The 22,784-nt window shown below is 41.0% G+C and overlaps 1 protein-coding gene across 4 annotated transcripts in view; it reads left to right on the forward strand.

Moving 5' to 3' along the window:
• Positions 1-1,353: 1,353 nt before the first annotated feature.
• Positions 1,354-22,784, forward strand: part of FHL2 (four and a half LIM domains 2) — a 38,110-nt gene continuing 16,679 nt past the window's right edge. For 2 of the 4 annotated variants that reach the window (XM_077173375.1, XM_077173376.1), the window contains exon 1: positions 1,354-1,525. The gene's annotated coding sequence lies outside the window, so the exon portion shown is untranslated. Of the gene's footprint in view, positions 1,526-14,918; positions 15,052-22,784 lie in introns of those variants that run through there. The other 2 variants (XM_054654852.2, XM_054654853.2) reach the window with 2 other exon arrangements.

Raw genomic sequence — 22,784 nt, forward strand, 5'->3', positions numbered from 1 at the left:
CTTTTTAATGGTAGGATGAATGCCTCAGATGCCCACTTCTCATTGGTTTGGAGTTAAAAGCATAAAACTTAACTGGGCTCCATGTCAAGCCATAAATCAGTTTGTCATGCCAAAAAGCCTGGCACACAGTTTGTGTTAGCATCCAGCCTCTGCAGCTTGACCTACACTTGTTGTCCAAACTGCTCAGAGACAAGCTGGGAGGTGATGCTCTCTCCTAAGGACTATTGCTCAATCAGAGCTCTGAAGAAATGAGAGAGAAGCAGGAGATGAAGGGAATTACGTGTTCTTCAGGACTGTGGAAGTAATAAATAAATCAGCAAAGGAGCTAAATCCCTCATCAAGTACTGCTGCTTCAGCCAGGGGGAGGAACAACCCGCAACCTCGGTTCAACAGCACAGCACTTCTTCAGATGAGGATGTTGCTGTAGAGAGTCTTTTGCCTGCACACAGAGTCTGCCTGATGTTATTTCTTTGTTATTTCTTCATCACACCATCTTACAGAGAGATTTTCATTTTCCTCCTCTTAAAATAGTTCAACTTTGTACCAAGGACCATGTCTCTGCTACAACTTTCTCTGCAGACGTAAATTGAAATGCAGAGATGGATCTGATATTGGCAAGGAGGTAGGCAGGTTGTAACTCCACCTCTGCACTGAGCATTGCTTGGACAGGTTTTCCTCCCCAGCCAGCAAGATTGTCCCCATGGGAGCTACTAGAAGAGCTTTTTCCCACCTCAAAAATCTTGCTCTTTTTTTTTTTTTTTTTACATGCACTATTGTCCCCTTCACCCAGCACCACACTTACCTTGCAGCAGGAAGGGTACGACAAGCCCTGAGCAGAAAGTTCACTCCTGAGCTATAGTCCTGCTGCCAGCACAGACTTACTTGGTGATCTCAGGCTAATCTCTAAAGCTGCTGTCTCTTGTAGTGAGGTGGCACTACAGCTTCCTGCACGAGGAGGTGCAGGGCAAAAACAAGGCAGGACACAAGACACAAACTACCCGGCAACAGGGCTGCACACCTGGGGTGGACAGATGGACAGATGAAGGAGTGTTGGAGTTTGTGACATCCACAGAGCAGTCAGCACTTCTTAAGGTGTTTCTGTCAATCCCAAAGGCCTGACAAATAATCTGATTGATAAATTAGAGTTGCTGATATCTCAGACAAAATACTGAGCCCTGAAATATCACCATCTCCTCGGGGTGCCTTGCAGCACCTCCTGAAGGCATTCCCAAATGCAGCAAAGTGATGGGCTGGCACTGCTCAAGAGCACAACAGCCCTTTCCATCTCATGCAGCTCTAGCTGTGATGCCTTAAAAGGCTGGTGAGCACAGAGATGCTGCAGTCCTTATCTCCTGCCCATGGCTGCTGCTTTGGAGATATTATATTTATAGCTCACCCGCAGCACGGATGCCCAACTGTCTAATTATGAAACATCGAGTTTGGGCAATCCAATAAAGAGGCAAGGCTGTCCTGTCCTCTCTCATTCACAGACTCATGAGCAGAGGCAGCACTGGGCTGCAGCAAGGTAAGACAGTGCCTTGTTTTTGTTTTCACTGTCTTTTGAGCCCTTTTCTCATTTCCACCTGCAATTTGCCACGACTTCTCACTCAGGGCTCTGCGTTGACCTCTTGAGGGTAAGGCTGTTTTCTCAGGGGAAGAGTGGGCTTTAAGATGTTTGTTCCTCTCTTGCTGCCAGGGTACACACAGAGAGTCCCTCTTTGTATTCCCAGCCTGCTGTTGGGAACCAGGTGCTAACTAACAGCTGCTCTTTAGTTTCTTCACTAATAATACACTGTCATGTTTTCATGTTCTCAAGGAACATGACCATATCTAACTCTAGACACTTCCCTGGTTTGTATAGCAAACTGAATTGCTTCAGGCAGAAAGCTTTTCATTAGTTTTTGGAGGCTTTTTCCCCTCTATCAGCATTTTCTTCCTTATGGTGCATGTTTGGAAAATAAATAGATAGTGGGGGGAAAAAAGTGGCCAGGCAGAAGGAACATTTTACTTCTTTTTCCCCTTTCAGACCATTTTCTAGTGGCCATGAAAGAAAAAAAAAGGAAAATTGCAGGTGATGCTTGTTGATTTCATGCTTTAAACAATTACTTGCTATGGATTACAGCAGCTGAGGGAAAAGGAAAAAGAAAGCAAAGCACTGAATCATAACTGTGTGTCAAAGAGGAATTCATCAAAACTAGCCTGCAAAATAGCAGTAGCAATAACTGCCAAATGACAATTATCAGGATATTGTTATATTATATTACTTATAACCTCATCTCATGAGAGCATTAATTTTCAAATGAAGCCAATAAAAGAACGCCTCTTAGGAAAAATAAGATTATTTGCGCATGTGAGTACATTTTGTTTGGATGCATTTACAGATACATTTTTATTATAAATATTTTTATAACCAAAAGCTTTTAAATCCAAGGATCACAAAATATGACACAAAGGTAAGAAATACTAACTTACTTTTAGCCTAAAAGCTAAAGCTATCACACATTGCACTGGAGTTTGTTTACTGTTTCATTATTCAAGAAGTTAAATGAAAGAAGGGTTTTTTCAGATGCTGAGTGCTTCATGGGCTTTGACAGGATCTCTGGTCCCTGGTACCCTGAGGAGCAGGACTCCTTAGACCTGACCCAAGGCCAGTGCTTGTAGGAAAGGACAGCCCACTTCAAAGTACTTGGGGTTGAGGTCAGATGCTCGGTGAGGATTTCAAAGGCAGGAGTTCAGATGATTACTTGGTCTAAAGCTGCTGGAGAGGCACTGGCTGAAGATGAGAGGTGGTGTTCACATTGGTGCCACTGGTGCAGCACTTTGGTCTGGTCCCAGGGCTGTCCTGGGGGAAATGCAGCCCCGGGGCTTTGCCCAGGCCATTACACACCCATGGCCTCTGAAACCAAGTGAACACACCCAAACATGTCCTAGGGATAGGATTTGCTCTTAGGCCATGCCCAGGAGGGAGAGCCCTACATGTCTGGTCAGGAGACCAGCATGATGAGTGAATCTCAGTGCCTGGGACATCCTGGTGTCCTATTTGATTTATGAGTAAAGACATGGGGTTGCCCCCATGTATCCAACCTCACCTGTGACAGGCACTCACTGCCATGTTACTCAGGTAAAATGTCATGTCTGGCTTAACTTTCCAGGTTGTGCCGGTGTGGGCTGTGACAGTCAGTGTAGATAGTGCTGAGACAACATGCTTAGGGACATGTTTGCTCCAACTTTCATGTCAAGAACAGCACATAACTTAAGTGGAAGAATAAAGTAATGTAAAATACCAAATTATCCACACATGCACTTTTCTTGGAGCTTTGTGGGTGCCTCGGAAGGCTCCAGACACTGCAGCCAGTACCTCACATGTTTCCCTGTTCCCAGCCATAACCATCTGGCCACTGCACCATGGTCTGGTCAGATGTGCACAGAGCTCCATCTTCTGCTCCCCAGCATTGGTGAGATGAGTTTCCTGTTACCTGGGGCCCAAAGGCAGCGTGTCCCACCAGAGATTGCAGTGTTTTAGAGGGGCACCAGTGGGACATGGCAGCTGCCTTCACTCGTCTGGTACAAGATCTTGCTATTAAGCTAAACAGATGTGCTTCCACAGTAAATTGTGCAGTAAAGAAATCATGTACAAAACTAGTATTTTTTAATAGAGTAGTCTCACTTCTCACATGCTAGAAGTTTTCTCATGTCCTCAAATTCTTTGCCTATCTTCCAAGCCTCAGGCTAAAACAATATAAATGAGAAAATCATCCTGGTTGGGCACTTAGTGTTAAAATATTACAGTCACTGGTGTATTGACAGTGTTCCTTTTTAAAAACAAGAAGCAGAAGCAGCATTCCAATCATGTACAGCAAAGCATTAGCTTTTTAAAAAAACTGTGTTGGCCAAAAGTCTTTAGCTGGAACAAAATACAGGAACATACATACTAATGCTGTGATTTTTCATGGGATTTGAATTTAAAAGTGAAATTAAACAAAAAGACCCAAAGCCTGTTTCCAAAGTGAAGCCATTCTAAAGGCAATCTCCAACAATAATACTTTGTTCTTACCTAGCATTTAAAAATATGATTAATGGATGACTAACTTTACTTTTTCCCTTGCAAAGAGCAAGCCATCAGAACAAGGCAGACCTTTGACTGCAGCTGGCAAGAGGCTGTGAGGGGGCAGCCTCATTCAAACACTTCTTTAGTACACAAAATGTAAAAGGCTATTTTACAAAGAAGAAAACCAGAGAAGGAAGTGGATGTGAATACTGACTTGGGGGTGAAATCCTGGCCCCTCAGATATCAATGGGAGTTCTCTCAGATGCATCCACAGATTATTTTAACAAGACCCAGATCTCTTTCTTTTCATCCTAATTTTAATAGTACCAAACTTGTGTAGATTTGTACCACAAAATTGCATTTGCATGTTTTTCCTCACCATTTTCCTTCTTTGTATGTTGTCTAACCAAACCACAGACACTCTGACACAGTTGTTTTTCAGTGAGATGAATTATTACTGACTGCAATATTTTATCTTTGGCTTTATATCACAGTGAGTACAGTTTCATGCTAATAAATCTCAGGCTGTTTCAACAATGTTCATCATCTAACACTGATCAGCTTTGAGAAGCATAGGTCATATTGCACAGTCCTAGTTTTTCCAAAAGCAGCTGGAGCAATTTTGCCTGGTTTTGCTCAACTCCCTCTGACAAACAGAGAAGGAGGATTACCACAGATATTTCAAAGGGATCCATCAACTTCAGAAAACTCAAAAAGTTTCTGCTGCAGGTTGATTTACTGGCTACTGTTAAAACATGCTTACCAAGAATTAGTGACACTGAAAGAGCAAGACGAAAAATATTTTCCCTCAAATTCACTTCATATTTTCAATAATATCATTTATGAAGCCATTTATGCAGGTTCTCTTTTATAATATTCTTTCTTTTTCCATCAGTGTCTCTGGAACTCCCATATCACAACAAATTGGAGTTAAACTTTCCTTAAAAAGGAAAAGAAGTGCTTTGTCATGAGAATAAAATGGCACATGAGTGGGGACAGAAGCTGTTTCACACACTCCATAAACAAAGCTTTCAGATCAGCATATTCCCTGTCAAGTTGAACAGATTTTCACCAACGTCTTCCTAGAAATTTGCATGCTTTCTATAGGAGGGAAGCACTGACAGCATTGACTAGTGCTCCTTTTTGGTAGTCTGTGGCTAGGGAAGCAAAGCCCAACATGCCTAGAGATTACCATACGAAAACAGAAATACCTGCAAGCCATTGATGCCATCACACAGAAGCCCATTATTCTGTTATTTATCCATTTTTTAAATGCCTGGTATCCTAATTCCCTATGCATGGTTTCCATTGCAACACATCTCCCTGCCTCCAGCGCTGGGTGTAGAAGGCAGCAGGACACTCAGGGGTTTGGAACACTAATTATCATACAAAGAGAGATACAGCATGGCACTTTTGGTACAGAACAAGAACAGAGAGGAAGTTCTCAGAACAAACTCTGTTGTACTTTTCAGCTCCAGCACATAAGCCGCAGTCAGGAATTTGTGTGAACACAGGTTAAACACGTGCGTTACACGCTCGCATGGCCTGCAATTCACTGGCAAGTGTTTCTTCTCTCAACATCCTTTTAGGGGTGAGAAATAGCACTTTTTCCTAATTCAGAAAAAAGAAGTGAGGGTCTTCTAAGAACCAGAGCTGAGGGCAGCCATGCTTCCTTTCTGCCTTTTTGCCCTGTGTTTTTCAGTGCAAATGTAGGGTGGATGTGTGGCTTAGTGAAGGAAATAGCAAAGAGTGCTGGGTCCAGGACATGCTTACAGAGAAAGCTGGCAGGAGAAACAATGGGGGCATGGCTGTGGAAATGCTGTAGGCACTCAGGCAGAGCAGTCTGCCTTCCTCACATGTCTTCCTCTGCCCTCTCCTGCAAGTGAAGCTCCCACTGCCTGCCAGTGCTGTGTTTGCTGCCAGACAAGCCAGCCCCTTCCCCACATTTTTTGCTGGATATCCAAGTGTTAGAAACTCTTCCTTGCAAATGAGGAATCTGGGTTCCTGGAAATCCTTCTGAATACAAGGAAGAGTCAGCATCATTGTGGACAGGCTCTTCAGGGACACACAAATGGGCAGTGCTCAGTCATGCCAGGCATTTATTTATATTGTAGCAACCCAGCCAGGACTCACTGGACTTTATGGTTAGACATTATGGATAAGCAAAAGGATAAGCACTGCTTCATAATGTGAGTTCTGACTCCTCTCTAATGATTCATAAAAATTGCCTATCTTCCTGCAAGAGACACTTCATCTTCAAGACAAGCCATTGGTACAAGTTTTTCTTCCATTTTACTCACAACATTTGAATTTCATTCACATTAAGACAGCAACTCCACTAGACAGCCATGGGAATATAAACTTGGCAGGGACAAACACAATCCATATTGCTATCAGGCTGACAATGGATGGTATATTTTTTCAGCTCTGTGTGAAATGGTAGACATGAAATTCACATCAGCAACCAAAGGTTAACTTTAATCCTATTATTTAAAGGGCCTGAGCGCTTATAGGGTTCAAAGTAAGCACAGGCCTAAGAAGATCAACAGCAAGGACTCTACTTCAAAGTGCACAATCTAAGCTCATGTACTCAATCATAATATATGTCTGAGCCTGCATCTCATATCCTCTCAGTTTATCTGTAGTATATACAAACAGTAGCTGAGAAGAAAAATAATTGTTGCCATACAGAAGGATCTTTCTACAAAACAGGATGTCCCCAGTCATGGTCAGAATGGAGAGAGTGACTGTTTCTACTTACATCAAAATATTATGAATCTGGAGTAATTTGGGAAGTGATTTGCAACTGTATGCTTCTTTTGAATATTAGGCAAGTTGATGGGTTTGAGGAATGATAGGACCAACAGATAACCAGTCCTTGAGCAAGAGATGGCTATAGCAGAAGAGGCAAAATTTATCTCTTTTTTTTGCTCCTGTGTTCATTGTGAGGAACTTGGAGAGCTTCCTGCAGCAGAATGCTTCCTTATGGGCATCGTCAGAGGATCTATTTCAAGCTGAAGTGTCTGTAGAAGAGGTACGGAGCAAATAAGCAAAATTAATAGGAAGATAATTTTAGAACCAGATGGTGTTCATCCAACAGATTTAAAGGGACTGAAGGATAAATTAGCTGAAATAATAATAATAGTCCATGGCCTCTTACTTAAAACAGACTTAGAACTGAGCACCTGAATGTATCCAATACAGCATCAGCCTTTTCAAATTCTTCCAAGAGAAAATGGGAGAAATAGAGCCTGATAAGACTGACAAATTTAGTAGAAATCACTATTAGGGTAGAGAAGATGGGTAAATATGATGCATTGTGAGAAATTCAATATACCTTGGTAAGGAGAAATCATGTTCTTCAAATCCACCAGGTTCCTGTAAGATGAAAAACAGCATAGAGATACAGGAGATCTTTGGTTGGCAGCATCTGCCTATTTGTCCTTTTCCATGTATTCAATAAGGGCTCTGACCACAAAACCTTAAAAACACCTAAGCAGTAATAGGATAAGAGGGAAGATGTTTGCATGTATGGCATAAAACCAATTGAAAGATAGGTTTTACAGTAAAGAGATTAATAGGACATTATTAGTGGGAATTTCTAAGACTGAGAAACCAGATGAGAGAAAAGGATCTTAAGCAAAAAAGATGAGTGGGCACTAGAACAGCCTCTTATACTGAATGTAGATGAGCATAAAACCATGGGATGGAAATGGAACTTTAGCTATAAAGTAATGGTTCTGAAATGTTTAGCTGGGTGTGAAATTTAAAGGTTATATAGGTTTGCAAAAAAACCCCAAAACCAACAGAACACATGCAGCCAAAATGCAAACTGAATGTTAAAGTTTTGGCCACATCACCTGAAAAACTAAATTGTCATATTGAAAAAGTTTGAGGAGGAGTGATAAAACACGAGAAGTAGCTTTCATGCTGACTGAACAGGCAGACTGGGACTCCCTGGCCTAGGAGACATGGCTGAGGGGAGATATAAAGATTGACAAAGACATGAACAGCCTGTAGCATATGAATAAAGTTTCTCATTATATCTCCAAAGGTAAGACCTAGGAGGCCTCTAATGAAACTAGTAGGTAATATGTTCAAAATTAACACAAGGAAGATGGTTCTTCAGCTACACAGAGTAGAGCTACCTACTCATCAGCTTTGATCTTAGCCTGCTGGAAACTGTGAATTTCCTTTCAGGCAATCAGGAGGGAACTGCAAGTTCATGAAAGTGATATTCAGTATGAATACTGCCTCCAGGTTAAGAAATCCCCAAGCCAAAAGTTGCTGGAGGCTGGCAGAGTATTATGAAGAGATATCATTACATTGTTTTCTCACTTTCTTCCCAAGATATTTCCCAAGAGCAGCATAACAAATTGGAGGAACCCTGCTTTCAGTGATTCTCATATTGCTATGGTGTGATCTGAATAACTACAAATGACAAGTTCTCCTGACACTATTCATCCTTTACAAGCATGAATGTTAGACTGAAAACTTCAGTCTAAATATTCCTTCCTTCCTTCCTTCTTCCTTCCTTCCTTCCTTCCTTCCTTCCTTCCTTCCTTCCTTCCTTCCTTCCTTCCTTCCTTCCTTCCTTCCTTCCTTCCTTCCTTCCTTCCTTCCTTCCTTCCTTCCGCCACTTCCGCCACTTCCTTCCGCCATTTCCTTCCTTTCGCCACTTCCTTCCTTCCTTGAAAAATTAGACAGAGGTCTGCCAGGGATGACTTGGACATTGTCACTTCTGCCCTGGAAATTAGTTAGGCAAGTTCTTAAGGTGTCTGCCAGCTGCTCAGTTTTTCAAACCTGTCTTTGCTCAGGAGTTCCTGAGGCCTCTGGCTGTCTGATAAAGTGAAATGGGAATCTCAAACGTTGCTGTTGGTTATTTCCAGAGGGTAATAACAGTGCAGGGTGATCAGGAGTGCAGGCAGAAAAAGTGCTAAGGGGAGCAGAAGCAGGTTATACCCCCCTGAAGTAGGGTTTTGGGGAAGCTATGAGCAGTGGAGCAGTGGGAGGGAGAAAGAAGTAGGGTTTTGGGGAAGCTATGAGCAGTGGAGCAGTGGGAGGGAGAAAGACTTTGAAAGGGGATTTTGCCTAAAAATGCAGAAGTGTGCTGCTGGGAACACCACAGGTAATGGGAGCTATTTTTTACAGAATAGCAGGTCTCTGGTGCACTCAGAAACACAGAGTCATTAATTTCTTGGACCAATCACAGTGTGTTTGTTTCATGCATCTAGAATAGGAAAAGATAAATTATGATTATATGAAAATTAATAAATCCTAAATTAAGGGGTAGTATTTGCCAGCTCAGAAGACCAGCAATTACTGCAACCTCTGTAGTAATTTTACATCCCAGATTCCATCTGCAAGGGTAGGAAACCCAAAAGGTTCTTCCCATCAGTCATATTCAGGCCCCATATGGCAGTCAAGTTGAATCCAAAGGAAAGAAGCAAGAGCTCCTCTGCATAGGTCCCTGCACTATTACCATTTAGAGTCATATGAAGACCCCTGACCTGTTGTTGATTTCATCTCTCTATCCCAAAGCCCTTCTGCAGACATGCCACTAAGGTCTCTACCCTTGGTTACAGATGAACAAACTGTGGAGCTGAGTGGTTTAGTGAACACCTAGAAGCCAAAGAAGTGAAGATGGCAATGACCAGAATATTTCACTCTAGTTTCCTTAAAAGTAAAGGCCCTCCTTAGTGAAGGGAAAGAATGAGAAAGAATGCTAGGGAAAGTAGGGGAAAATGCTGCATTCCATAAGAATTGTTGTCTTCCACTCTCTTTGCTGTAAATCTTCATTATTTCTTCACACAGTTCACAGCCTGGTGAGGGCTGTTCAGGGTGGCTGCCCCACATGGTACAGGCAGCTACTGCCTGGGGAGTTGTTTGATGGGCTGCCCTTATCCTGCAATGGTCTGTGTGGCTTTTTTTTAATCCATGAGGTCCTGGGATAGATTTTCTGACAATGCTGCTTGTCCAGTGAATGACCTGTCAGTCCTGTAATATGGTGCCTCAGCTTTCCCAGCTTTTGGAAACTCATCTGACAGCAAGGGGGATTTTCCTTAGCAGATACCATTCCTTTAATCCCTGGGTTGATCCTTGAAGCTTCCTCTGGTGTTCTGTCTGCTTCTTCAAGCATCATTGCACTACTCCTCTGTGATCAAATTGTGTTCCTCTGCACATCAGTGATAAAAGCTGTTTGTACTCAGCTGGGAGAGAGGAAAGCATCAGAAAAAGGGACACAGTTGTCTTTCTGTTTGGGTCATCCATTGTAAGCCCTCTCCTACATCTCAATTGTCCACAGAGAGAAGGGTACGGGAGCAATTACACAGAAAGTGACAGACCACAGGTGTCTCACTGCCATATTCACTTTGGGACACCTCTTTCAGGAGATAGATTTTCCTGAATGAAACTGGGGCTAACTGGCTCAAAAGTCCTATCTAACTTAAAAAAATTAATGAAATCTTTGTCCAAACTGACCATAATGGTCAAAAATGCTTTCATCTCTATGTCAGACCCTGTGATCACAGAGATACATTTGTATCTGAGTCTCATAGCATCATATCATCCTTCTAAAGATAACTTTTCCTATGAAAATCAGAAGTTCTTTGATGATACTGAACCATGGCACCTTTCTCTAAATTACTGAAGAAAATTGTTGAACACTGCATGTGAAAACTATAAAGTATTAAGAAAGTAAACATGGAAGTTTTGGGGTTTTTTTACATATTAGATTGGAGTTTCTAAATAATTAAAGTTTCCTCATTGATTTAGGCTAAACATCAATAGTAGAAGTCTTACATCATCCAAAAGCAGACAGACTTTCTCTATCTGCCTTGGCTGGAGTGGTTTTAATGGGTTGTCCAAAGATGTCTGTAATTCTCTCATCAGAATCAGTGAAATTCTGATATTTCTTACCTGATGTGTCTTTCTACTTGAGGTTCGAGTCTCCTAGGGGAAGAAAGGAAGATCAAAATATTGCACAAAATCTTGTGACTTGGAAACTGAATTGGGAAAGAAAATACATGCTGAAAATATCTTTTTATCCTTTTCAAATTCCTCATATTCTTAGGGAAAATACATATCTGTGAGCATTTTATGAGTATGAAATTTCAGGAAGATTTAATATTGCATACCTGTTATTTTAGGTTTAATGAACTAAAATGCAACCTCTGCACTAGCCTACACTCCTTCCTAAGTCTTAGTGCCAAAAACAGCAGCTCTCCTAAATGCACCCTCTCATATTCAATTGAAGCTTGTGTTACATAGATTCAAGCATCAAAAATGGGATTAGTAGAATTCTGATAAAGGAACTTAACAGTTTCCAGGATAAATTGGTGGAGTAAGGAATCAGCCAGTAGCTTAGCCATTTTCAAACCCAAAAGTGTATATTTTCTCCTCCCCTGCTCTCTCAGAGACATTATATTTCTCATGTCTCAAACTGGGGGAAATAAAAATATTCCACTTCCAGCTGTCTCTTTCCACTACTTTTCTTTGTTCGTTCTTTTCAGCCAGAAAAGGAGATAAGTGCTGAAATTATAGTTATTCCAGCATCAGCCCAGTAGCTGAAGTGAGACTTATGAGGGCTTAGTAAAATCACTGAGAAATCCTGCTATGAAAATGGTACTATTTCCACCTTTTTTACCCATATGGAAGTACAGCATTCTACATGTAGAATTAACCTGTTAAACACACAAACCACTGAAGAACAAGCAATATATGCTATGTAAATGCTATACACATGAGGAAAATATAAACCATAGGATAAATTTCTAAATCACTGTATGGAACTTGCAATTCCACTCTTGGTTTAGGCCCACTGTTGGAAGCACTGCCCCTGTTTTCATTGCCATGACTCCTCTGAAGCCTTGAAGATGCCTGATCTCTGCTGAGTTCTTCAGAGAACCAATGAACTAAAAATAAAATATAAAATATACCTATTGAAAAAGAAGAAGTGGGTCACATAATGAATTTGTTAGTGAAAGGGCCTCTGTCCTTTCCTCCCCATCTCTCTGAAAATTAATGAAATTTGTGGCTCTCCCACCCACTCACACCTGTTGAATTTGAGTCTGGTGGGAAAGAGGCTGGGAAGGGCTACCAATCACTGATGAATGTTTACTTGCCAGATAAATGTGGAGTGAGTGGTCCTGAAGGGGGGTAAGGGGTCTGAATTCCCTGTATCTTCCCTAGTAGTGTGTGATGGAGTGCATACGCCTCATCCTGGGATAAGGGAAGGTGCTGCCTGATCACCTTCCTCATCCCTTTCACAGCCCCACACAGTCTTGATGTGGCTGCTGAGTGTCCAGTCCCATAGTGAACCCACAAACCAATGGGTTTTAAATCACCAGAGGCTCTTCTGCCTTCAAGGAGTCAGAAGTGTTATATTAAAATATGCAAAAATTCCTTTATCCTCCTTAAGTCAACCCAGACCCGCAACAGATAAACTAAATCATTTCAGCTGGAGCCAGTATATATTTAAACTTATAATTATGAGAAACACCTGTCTTGTATCAAGGATCATCAAAAAATCTCTGTCAGACTTGCTGCAGTAGCTGTCGATGGACAGATGGGGAGCTAAGAATGTCATGGAAATTGAAAAAATCAACACATTCAGAACGTTTAGTTTGTTAGCAAAGTTTGGAATCAAATAGCCCAATTCTAATTACCTTGAAGGCCTTTTCCCTTTTTTATGTGCACCACTAAATCAGAGCTGAGGTAAGAACAGAAACTAAGATGGAAATAAATTATTATTGTTGCCACTATGCAATAGTTTAACCTAAAAGAGAGAAACTATTGCTCCTATTATATTTATGCTCTAGCTAGTCCTTTGTAAATTTCCTAGCAACTTACACATGTGTTTGGCTGTCCTAAGCTTTATATTTACAGATATAAATAATATATATATTATTTAAATATATATTATATAAAAATATATATTTATTTGTGTAAATATATATAATATATATAATATATAATACATATATTATATATAATATATATTATATAATATTATATATCATAATATATATTTATATATACTATTATATATAATAATATATAATATACATATTATATGTTATAATATATATATTATTTAAATATATATTTATTTGTGAAGCTAACAAACAGAGAGATGAAATCTGCTGTCCAAGGGCATCCAGGAACTCACTGATGGGGCTGGAAACCCAGCCAGTAGCTCTCCCAAAATATAGGAGCAGCTCCAAGGTAGCTCATGGGTTCAATGAAAATTTTTCACTCCCTGGTTTAATTCATTTTACAGTGCCACTGCAAATTCGAGGGAAGAGTCAGGGACTCCCCTGGAGTGCAGCAGCTTTGATTTAAATCAGATTTAATTGCCATGGCATCCTTAATCCTGTATGCCCATTGTCAGCCTGTTTTGAAAACTCAGCAGTAAAGGCTGGATCAACTGACAACCAGATCATTGCTGGTCATCAAAATAACTCACATCTGTAAAGGAGAGGTAGCTTCTGATAGAAGAACTAGGAATGGCCCTTCCCCACCATTTTAAAACCATTGCTTTTCTAGATTTGGAGTAACACTGAGGCCAACTAACACATTTCACCCCCATTCCAAATCTGACTACATTTGGGTGCATAAGAGGACAGCAAGTACAGGGCAGGGTTCTGGCACAAGTTTGTCTTGCAGGAGAAACTGTGATCTAACCCATGTGCATGTCTGCACCACTGCTCAGGCACATGCCAGAACCAAGTAGCCAAAACTGGACTGCCTGGCATCTTCTACATGCAAAACAACAGCAAGGCTCTCTTGGGACAATGGGCTTTACATATTTATCCTTCTGGTTTCCCTTAAGGTTGAAAGGATTCATATTAAAGCACGTCCCTTTGGCAAGCACCAGTCATTACTGAAGAATTACCCTGAAATGCCTCCCCAGCCTACCCCTCAAGCTGCAGAGAGCAGCTCTCCCTTTGCTTCTGATCCAAATTCTCCCCTCTGGGAGGTTTCCCAGGACCCTCATTGTTTTGATTGGCAGAATGTGTCTCTGCTAGAGTGGCTGATAAATGAAATTGGATTTTGTAGCAGAAAAAGTAGTTCCTGATATAGTAGGATTAATAGTTCCCCCTCTTCTTACCATGTGCACACTGGCAAGGCTCTCAACTGGGTACTGAGCATGTGCTGAGACAATCTGTTCCTTTGGCTTTCCCTTAGAAAAAGATGGTTGGTTTTGGTTTCATTGATTTCCCCTGCTTTTGTTCATTTTCCTCCTGATTATGGGGAAGCTTGGCAAGAAAGAAGGGTGGAGAGAAATTAGACTGGGGTCTGAATGCTCATAAAGAAATGCCTGCACACGTGGTCTTTGTAAAAATGTGCACCTCTCCACAAAGAAGAAGAGAGACAGGTTGTTTCACTCTTCTTTGGCAAGACATTCAGCAGGCAAAATGACCAAAGCAAATAAAGCCTCATATTGATTTTAACCAAGGACTTTATTATCTCAGCCAGGTGAAGAGCCTTACAAATGTTGGGGCTTGAGTTGCTGTAAAACCTCTCCTTCTGCAAAGAGCGAGCTCTCGGATTTAGCAAAGCTGTTTTATTAATAAGCATCAGGGGTTTAGAGAAACAAAGGCTGGAGGAGGGGAGAGGGAGCCTTATTTTAGGAAGGGGGCCAAGAAAGACAAGATGTTTAGGAGGGGGAAGTATTGACACCCTTGGAATAGAGAACGTGTCGAATGCCAGCTGCAGAGCGCCTCAAAGAATGAGAGTCTCCGATGCTTTTGTCTCCTTATATGGTAAAATGATAGCGAGGGGTTTCACTAGGCTGGGGAAGGCAGCAGCCTCTTTCCACACTCGCTGACTGCAGAGCTGCGCTCGGCGGAGCCGCTCTGTGCAGGCAGCTCTTTGAAAGCCCCAGCTGGCTGCACAGCTCTCGGCTGCGGGCAGGCCAGAGTGCTCTTGGCACTTTTGTTAATGGATGTGACCCCCTGTCCCCGGTCCAGGAGGTGGCATTAACTGCCCGCTACTGCTCTGTAAGTAAATATCCCTTTTTTCCCCGAACACATCTTTGGAGGTGTCGCTTTAAACAAAGGGTGCAGAGAGGAGGAGAGGGTTGTTCAATATCCCCGTGGATTATTGGGGAAGGATGCGAGGAGAGAGATTGCCGGTCCCCCTTTCTCCTGAGTGCACGGGCAGGGGTGTTAAGAGGACAAAAAGACAAATTTCTTATGGCAGCAATTACTGCTGCATGTCCGTCAGTAAAGTGACACATCAGCGAGCTGATGAGGCACCGGGTCTTTTCATGTGTAACTATTTTTAATGACTGTATTGTGCTGCGTGTGTAATCCACCGGGGAGGTGATAAAAAGTAGAAGATGGGGTCTTAGATTCCTTACACCTCCGTGCACTCCTGCTGCCGGGCTCAACAAAGGAGCATTTTGGTACCGTAGCAAGAGCAGATGCACATGAAACAAAGGTAGCCTCTCCTCTTTGCAGGCAAACAGCGTGGATAGATTGTGTATGGGAAAAACAGGTAGCCATCAGCATTGTATTTCTTCTTTTTATACGGAGAGAATAAATTAGAATACAAATCCCAATTATTAGCTCTGCATTCCTTCTTTTTGTGCTTCTCTCTGTGTGCATGTATGCGCAGCCACAATAACCCAGTCCTTACTGTATGCTAACGTGGATTTCTCTGTGTATGTAATAAAGGAAATACTAACTTTTGTCTGCATTGATGGCTGTTCCAAACTTTTGACTTCCCCCAAGGGATACGGCTTTTATTTAGTTGACCAAATACCTGCATATTCCAGCTTTGCTCTGTATGGAGACACACAGCTTTGCTGAGTACAGCAAATGTCATAAAAAGATAGATACCAGCAAGTCAGTCTGTAATTGCCACTCCCCTGACTCCAATCTAGAGGTATATTAACTAAGATTACTAATTGACATTGAGATTGTCAGGGTCAGTATCTGTAACATTTATTGATGGTTATGTGTATTTATATGTTGTCTTGAACAGGAATTGTTCTAAAAGGGACCAACATCTATCTGTTGGTCCCATCTATGTTATTACATACATAAATTCATTAAATGTGAAAGAATGCTCCAATTATGGTTGTCTCTGGGTTTCTGCTGCGAACCCTATTTTCATCAGTTCACAAATTTATTGGACTCCCAGCTTTCTGGAAAATCTTCTGTGCCTTTTATCAGCCAGATGGTAAACTTTGAACATGATTGCTTCAGGCATTTGGATATGGAAGGAAAAAAAAAAAAAAAAAAACAGCACCAAAAGACCCCCATGTGTTTGTTTATTTTACAAAAATTTAGGTCTTTTTTGTGCACCTGTAGACATAACTGGTAAAGGATGGATTCTAAGGGTTGCTCTTTTTCAATAAAACCTTACCAATTCTTGGTGACATATGGAGAAATATTTTTAAAAGGATATGAGTTGCTGTATTGAAAACTCAGTTCCTGACACAGCCTAGCATTAATATCAAAATCTGATCAGAGAACCAATAAAACTGTCTTTTACCCTTGCCATAGGGTAAAATGACCTCGGGCTTGTGAACTAACATGTGGTTGAGATGAGTGGGGCAGCTGAAAAGATATAAAATGATGTTGTTGAGGAATCAAATTTGTAAAAGTTACCTTGGGTTCCCAGGTGACATCTACATCTAACTAGCACACCTGAGGCGAGGGGGTGAACCACTTCTTGTGGTCTTTTGAAAAAGCCCAAGATGGCAAAAGTGCTGGGATAAAATACAGATAATTTTGGTTCTCACCATTCTGCCAAATGTGCTCCCACAGAAAGTGGCAGTGCTACATATGCAAGCACCAAATAGTCACTTCCAGGTGGTTTGGATTTACAGGAAAATACTATTAGTTTTTGTGAAATCACTGTTATCTCCCAGCAGTGGCTATATTGTGTCAGATACTGTTTGTCCATGTGAAGTTCCTACCACACAGAGCATGTAATGATGATTCTCAACTGAAGAACTCAAGAACAAATAATGATCTGTTTCCCATTCCTTAGAGAAGTCCAGGGATAGCACTTTCCCTGAAATCACATCTTTCCTGTCCATACAAGCATCAGCTCTCCCAGATGGCACACCTTGCATTAGTAAAGAGATCAGATAACTCCTTTGATCACACACGACACAGTCTGCCAGGATTCCATCATGCTCTGAATGTCAGAAGCCAAAAAAAGAAAACAACCTCAAAATATTGGTGAGAAAGTACAACTCCTATAATTGTAAGGGTTAATGACAGTTTCTGCTGCACTGCACTGCAAATTCAAACTTTCATTCCAAAACAAAGGGATGAGGAGGGCTGCAAAGACCTATATTCACGAGAGACCCCTGGCTTCAGAGCATTGAGCTCTGAGCCTCAGAGCCAAGTGATGTGTTACCTGCTGGTGTCCTCATCCCCTGCCTTGCCTCATCTCACAGGGGCCAGGATATTCAGAGTTAAGGGAAGGTCAGCTAAGTGTTAACACCATCAGCCACAAGCAATTCCTGTTGCTGCTGGCCAGCATGCTCACAGTCTTTCAGGGTCCCCAGGGACCAGGAACATTCAGGTCTAAGTCTTATCCATGTTTCTCTGATGAGTAAATCTGTCCTGAGCATCTCTGGACAAACTCTGAATGGTGTAGTGTTGTAGGCAATCATCTTCCCTCACTTGGGTACTGCTTCAGAGACTGGGGGAATCTCATAATTTGCATTTTTAGACTGATTAATTCTAATGGTGTAGTTTTAATATTTAATTTACATATGCACAGTTATTTGTGATGCAGATTCACCACAAGTGAGAATGTGAAATGGCAGGGTAATGACAGGTTTCATGAAAATAAATCTTGGATACATTGACAGCCACTGAAGCATTAACATTTCAACAATATTAATTAGCTATATATAGACAGAATTTGATTATAAACCAGTAGAGCCTTCTCCTAAGCATGAACATCAAAATACCCATGCCAGGTGATAAAGTTAATTTTGTTCCTTTTCACATACCCTTCTATATTATACTGGATTATATCAACTAGGATACTGAATGGTTATTGTACATATAATGATATGCCATAGGAGGAATGCAGGTGAGCATAACACTGACATATTCACCATATTCACCATTCCCTTTCATAGAAAATTCCTGAATTTAAAGCTTCAAATATATCCACCAGTGCAGAGAAAGTTCTAAGGTATCACTCTGATGGTGTTAGTTCTAGACCCTCAGCAAGCAGAAATGTAAGGGCTCAAAACCCAGCACTGTTTCTTCACTTCATCTTGCATAATAAAAGCAGCAAATTGCATAAAGCCATGAAATACCTGCAATCATTTACATAGATGTGTTTTGTCATTGCTCTGAAGCACCCTTGAGATTTAGAGCAGAAGTGTCTTCAGAGACCAGGATCTCACCTTTGATGAATTCCACCTTCTCCTACTATGCCATGCAGCTCTCCATGGTGGATTCAACATCTTCCTTCTTCCACTGGAAATAATCTTGCCCTCAAAAAGATTTCCTATGTCCATTTCATCAGACTCTCTATGTCTTTGTGCTTTCTTCTGTACCTCTCACACACCACAAGTACTTTGTCTCAATCTTAGTAGATGCTCTCTTTGCTCTCTGTGTCCAGTTTTGCTCTCTGTGTCCTGGCTGGACTGGACTGGACTGGACACAGTCTTCAACCACAACCCCCCCAAACTGGGCCTAACTGGTTTCATGCAGGTGCAATTGATCTGGTTTGCTAAGATGTGCCCAGCTGAATGGGTGCCCCAAGGTTCGTGTAGTCTCCTTTGTCACATTTTGGAAGGCCACAAGCATTCTGGCTGGGCAGGGAAGTTTGGGTACCTCACAGCCCCGAGGCATTCAGTGCCACAGCAGTTTTATCCAGCAGTTTTATCCAGCAGCTGTAAGATGTGCATTAACTGGTCCCCCAAACCAAGGGGCTTTGTGGTCTTACCTCAGTAAACAGAATCAGAGCTGTGCTGCTAGAGGATAGAACAAAAACCAAAGCATTCTTCTTCCACAGAATCATCCCAATTTTTCTTCTATCCTTTCTTTAAAGAGGGAAACACAGGCTATTTGGGACATTGTTCTGGTTTTGTGCCCTGGGTAGTAGTAAGGAGGATTTAAAAAATACAGAAAAATTTGGAAACACGACTGCATGGTAGCACATGGCATTTCTGGGTATTTTTATCTTAAAGTCTAATTTCTCTGAGATTAGCAGTGTTCCTGACAATAAGAGAAAGCAATGCTTTTCTGGAAAAACAAGCCTTTGTTAGAGTTTAATGTCTGCAGACATTTAGCTTGTACACTATTTTTGCAGGATAGTGCCAGAAATAATAAAAAGGTTTATTAATCTTATACTGGTTTTCTCCACTATAATTTTCTGTTATCTGCTTAAATGTTGTTATTAGAAATAGAAATTTTTATGCTTAAGCAGGATCAAGTACTTGACCTTTCCTCTGAACAAGCATTTACTTATTTTGCAAGAGAAAGAAGGAGGACAGCAATTTCAAAAGGCTTTAAAATAGAAAATAAAAGCAAGCCTTTCCACTTGAACTGTGCTCCTCCTTGCTATGGCAGATTTAAGTAATGTTCCATGTTATTTCAACACTCTCCTTTTGTAACTGAATTGTGTGCAGGAATATGGGTGAGACCATGGACCCTCAGTCATTTCAGAATCAGCCTGAGATAACCATAGAGCAAAATTGGTGGGGTACAATTTCAAAGTGTCAGTGCTCAGTTCTTCTGTGGCATTTGTAGATATTACTACTGGCTCTTGCTCTACCACTGCTGGAGTGGCTCTAGACTGGAGCAGATCTTTATTGACTGCCAAACACAATAAACCACACAGGAACCACAAGTGGTGAGTTCCTTCTCCACTGCTGTAACTGGGATTACTTTAGCCAGATGCATGAGGAGCCTTGCACACAATAAACATTTTCTATTTCATTTTTTTTAATTATTTATGTTCTGCTAAGGAATACAATCTTACCCAGCACACTATCCACTTTCCCGTTCATGACAGGCTGACTGTGCAATCCAGACAGGAACCAGGTTTGCTTTGGTTATCTGCATATGTTAATGCAGTCTGTCTGGTCAGAAAATTGCACTGCAGAGATTTAAAACAACTCTAAAAAAGATATCAGAATGTTATACCATACACAAAATAAGTCAGCCATTTCCAAGGAAGGTGAGTTCTTGGAAAAATCCAAATGTAATTTTGAAGAATATTGCAAGGTAACTTTATTAAAAATGAAACTTTTTTCTTTATATAGCTTTTAAAATTTAGCGTCTAAAGTCATGACTGGGATATTTTACTCTGGGTCAATTTTTTCTTATTTTATGGTTTTATTACTATAATTTTCAAATATTAAACTAAATTTCCTGGGTTTTGATGAAGAGAAAATGGCCATTCCTTATTTTTCTAAAGTAAATTAAAAATAAATACAATTAGGTTTCCCTCTTTTCCCCTTGCATGGCCTTATGGTCTGGTTTGGAAAGATGCTTAGGTCTTCCAAGAGTGTTTTCCTGTTGCTGCAACAAGATGATAGATAATGAATGTTGTAAGAGCAGCTAAGTTGCAAGGAAAAAAATCACCTTTTGCCAGAAAGACCAGCATAGTTTGAACTGTCAGTTCATGGTTGTAAATAAATCTTTTCATTTTAGCCTTTGGAGCATTAACATAAATTGTTTCCAAATGCTCCAAACCTGCATGGCTCATGTCACTGGAGTTGCCAGACACAAATCTTCCTTCCTCAGGGGAAGAGAAATAAACAGAAAATTCTCCATGTGTACTGTTCTTCTGGAAAAATAGTCAGGTGGGAGAAATGCCTGAGCATCTTGAAGGAAGACCTTTTGTTTCCTATGCAGGTGGTTACACAGCATACTGATCCAGGGGCATGGGGGGAGAAAGCCCCAGCACTGCTCACCTGATTCAGTCAGCAGCAAGCCCTCCTTTGGCATCTGTCTACAGGGGCTTAATTCTCTGTCTCCAGATGTTGTTACAACAAGAGGTCAGAATTTCACTGAATAAACTAAACAACTCCTACATGGTTTAGATAGTTCCCCTTGGCCTCTTTCTCTCTCTTGTGTGTGTGCAGATGCATCTCTCAGTGCTCAACACCCCCTAGGAAAAGTTGAAATAAGAGATGGACACAACAGCATTTATTAGGCTTGCAGACACAGCTGAAGAAGCAGGCAAGGTCTGCTTTTTCAGTAGTCAGTAGTGTCATGGGATGGGGGAATGCTGGATAATTTCTTAATGACATGATGAGCCCTAATATTTGTGCAGTAATATGACAACTTTAGGAATTACTGCCAGTAAAATGAGACTGAGCAAACAGGGAAAGAAGAGGAAAGAAGCATAGATTTTGAGTCAGTCTACTAACTTTTTGTTAATTTTTCTGCCAATTCTTTCTTCCTGTGAGACAGAGTGTGGGTAGTACTAACATTTGGCATAAGCTGCAGCTTCTCTTTTGGGCAGGCAACAGAAAGCTCTTTCCCTTTTGGAGATGTACTTGCTATGTCTGATGCTGTAGGAGGGAGACTGAATGGCAGAAAAAATCAATTTCTTCATCATGATTATGTTGAGAGCAATCTGAAAAAGTTTAAGTACAGAATGACTACAGTAATAAAATCTAAAGATCTTTAACCACAAGGAGCTGTAATAATGATGAGCCTCTGTCCCACAACACTTTATGGTCAACAAGTATCAAACACAAGAGAAAGAAATAGATCAATGGCAAGGAGGTTGAATTGCAATTTGTGTCCATCCACAGCTGTGCAAGTCTCCTGTTTTGGTTTTTTTCCCCTAAAGTCCAAAACAGTGCATATAGCTTACACTAAGCTAAACATGAGGGGATTTTATATAACAGGAATTAATGGAGTGGCAATGTAAAGGACCATGTGTACAAAGTGACAGGCAAAAATACTGCTCAGTATAATTTCACGTTCCTTGATTGTAAGACAACAGTGAAATTATTTGTTTGAAATTCCTTCTAGTGTTTAGTAGATAGGACCCATTATTACCTCACACTTAATTCTCTCTGGAGCAGGAGGAAACTCTGTACAATATGCTCAAAATAGCACATAGTAGATCATGAGATTCAGTCCAAGACCTGGATTTAAATAGCCCAGAATTTTGGGATGCTTCAACCTTAATTCCAGCTTACTGAATGAAACCACACGAACCTGAATTCCTAACTTTAAAAGACATTGGATCCAAAATTGGTCCCAGATCCAATAAAAGATTCACATAACTAAAGCCAAAATGCAGATCTTGTCTTTCAATTTCCCAAATCTCTAGAGCTGTTCCTTAAATCTCATCCAGAGCTGTCCCTTGATTGTCTTCATAGAGCAGAGTTCATCCCTCAATCTGGGATGTAGAAATGAGGACTGCCTCTCCCTGCTCAGGGTGAGGGAGACAATCCCCTGGGACAATCTTAGAATACATTTAACAAAACTAGATCTCTTTCAGGATTGCAGGCTGTGCCCAGGTATTTTCTGAAATCATGGCAGCAAGTATTAAATAATTGCTGAATTATTTTGAGTTGTTGAATTATTACGTTATTATATCAATTATTAAATACATCTATTACATGATGCTTGCCTCTGCTCCAGTGAAATGCCCCCAGAAGACAGTACAGCACTCAAGAGGGGAAGTCCTGTGACCAAGAGACAGGAATGCCCACTTCTAAGGGAACAGTCCTTCCAATCACAAAGCACTTCTATATTTTACATTTAGCAGCTTTGGATGA

The sequence above is a fragment of the Agelaius phoeniceus genome, chromosome 2 (assembly GCF_051311805.1).
Source record: "Agelaius phoeniceus isolate bAgePho1 chromosome 2, bAgePho1.hap1, whole genome shotgun sequence".
NCBI lineage: Eukaryota > Metazoa > Chordata > Aves > Passeriformes > Icteridae > Agelaius > Agelaius phoeniceus.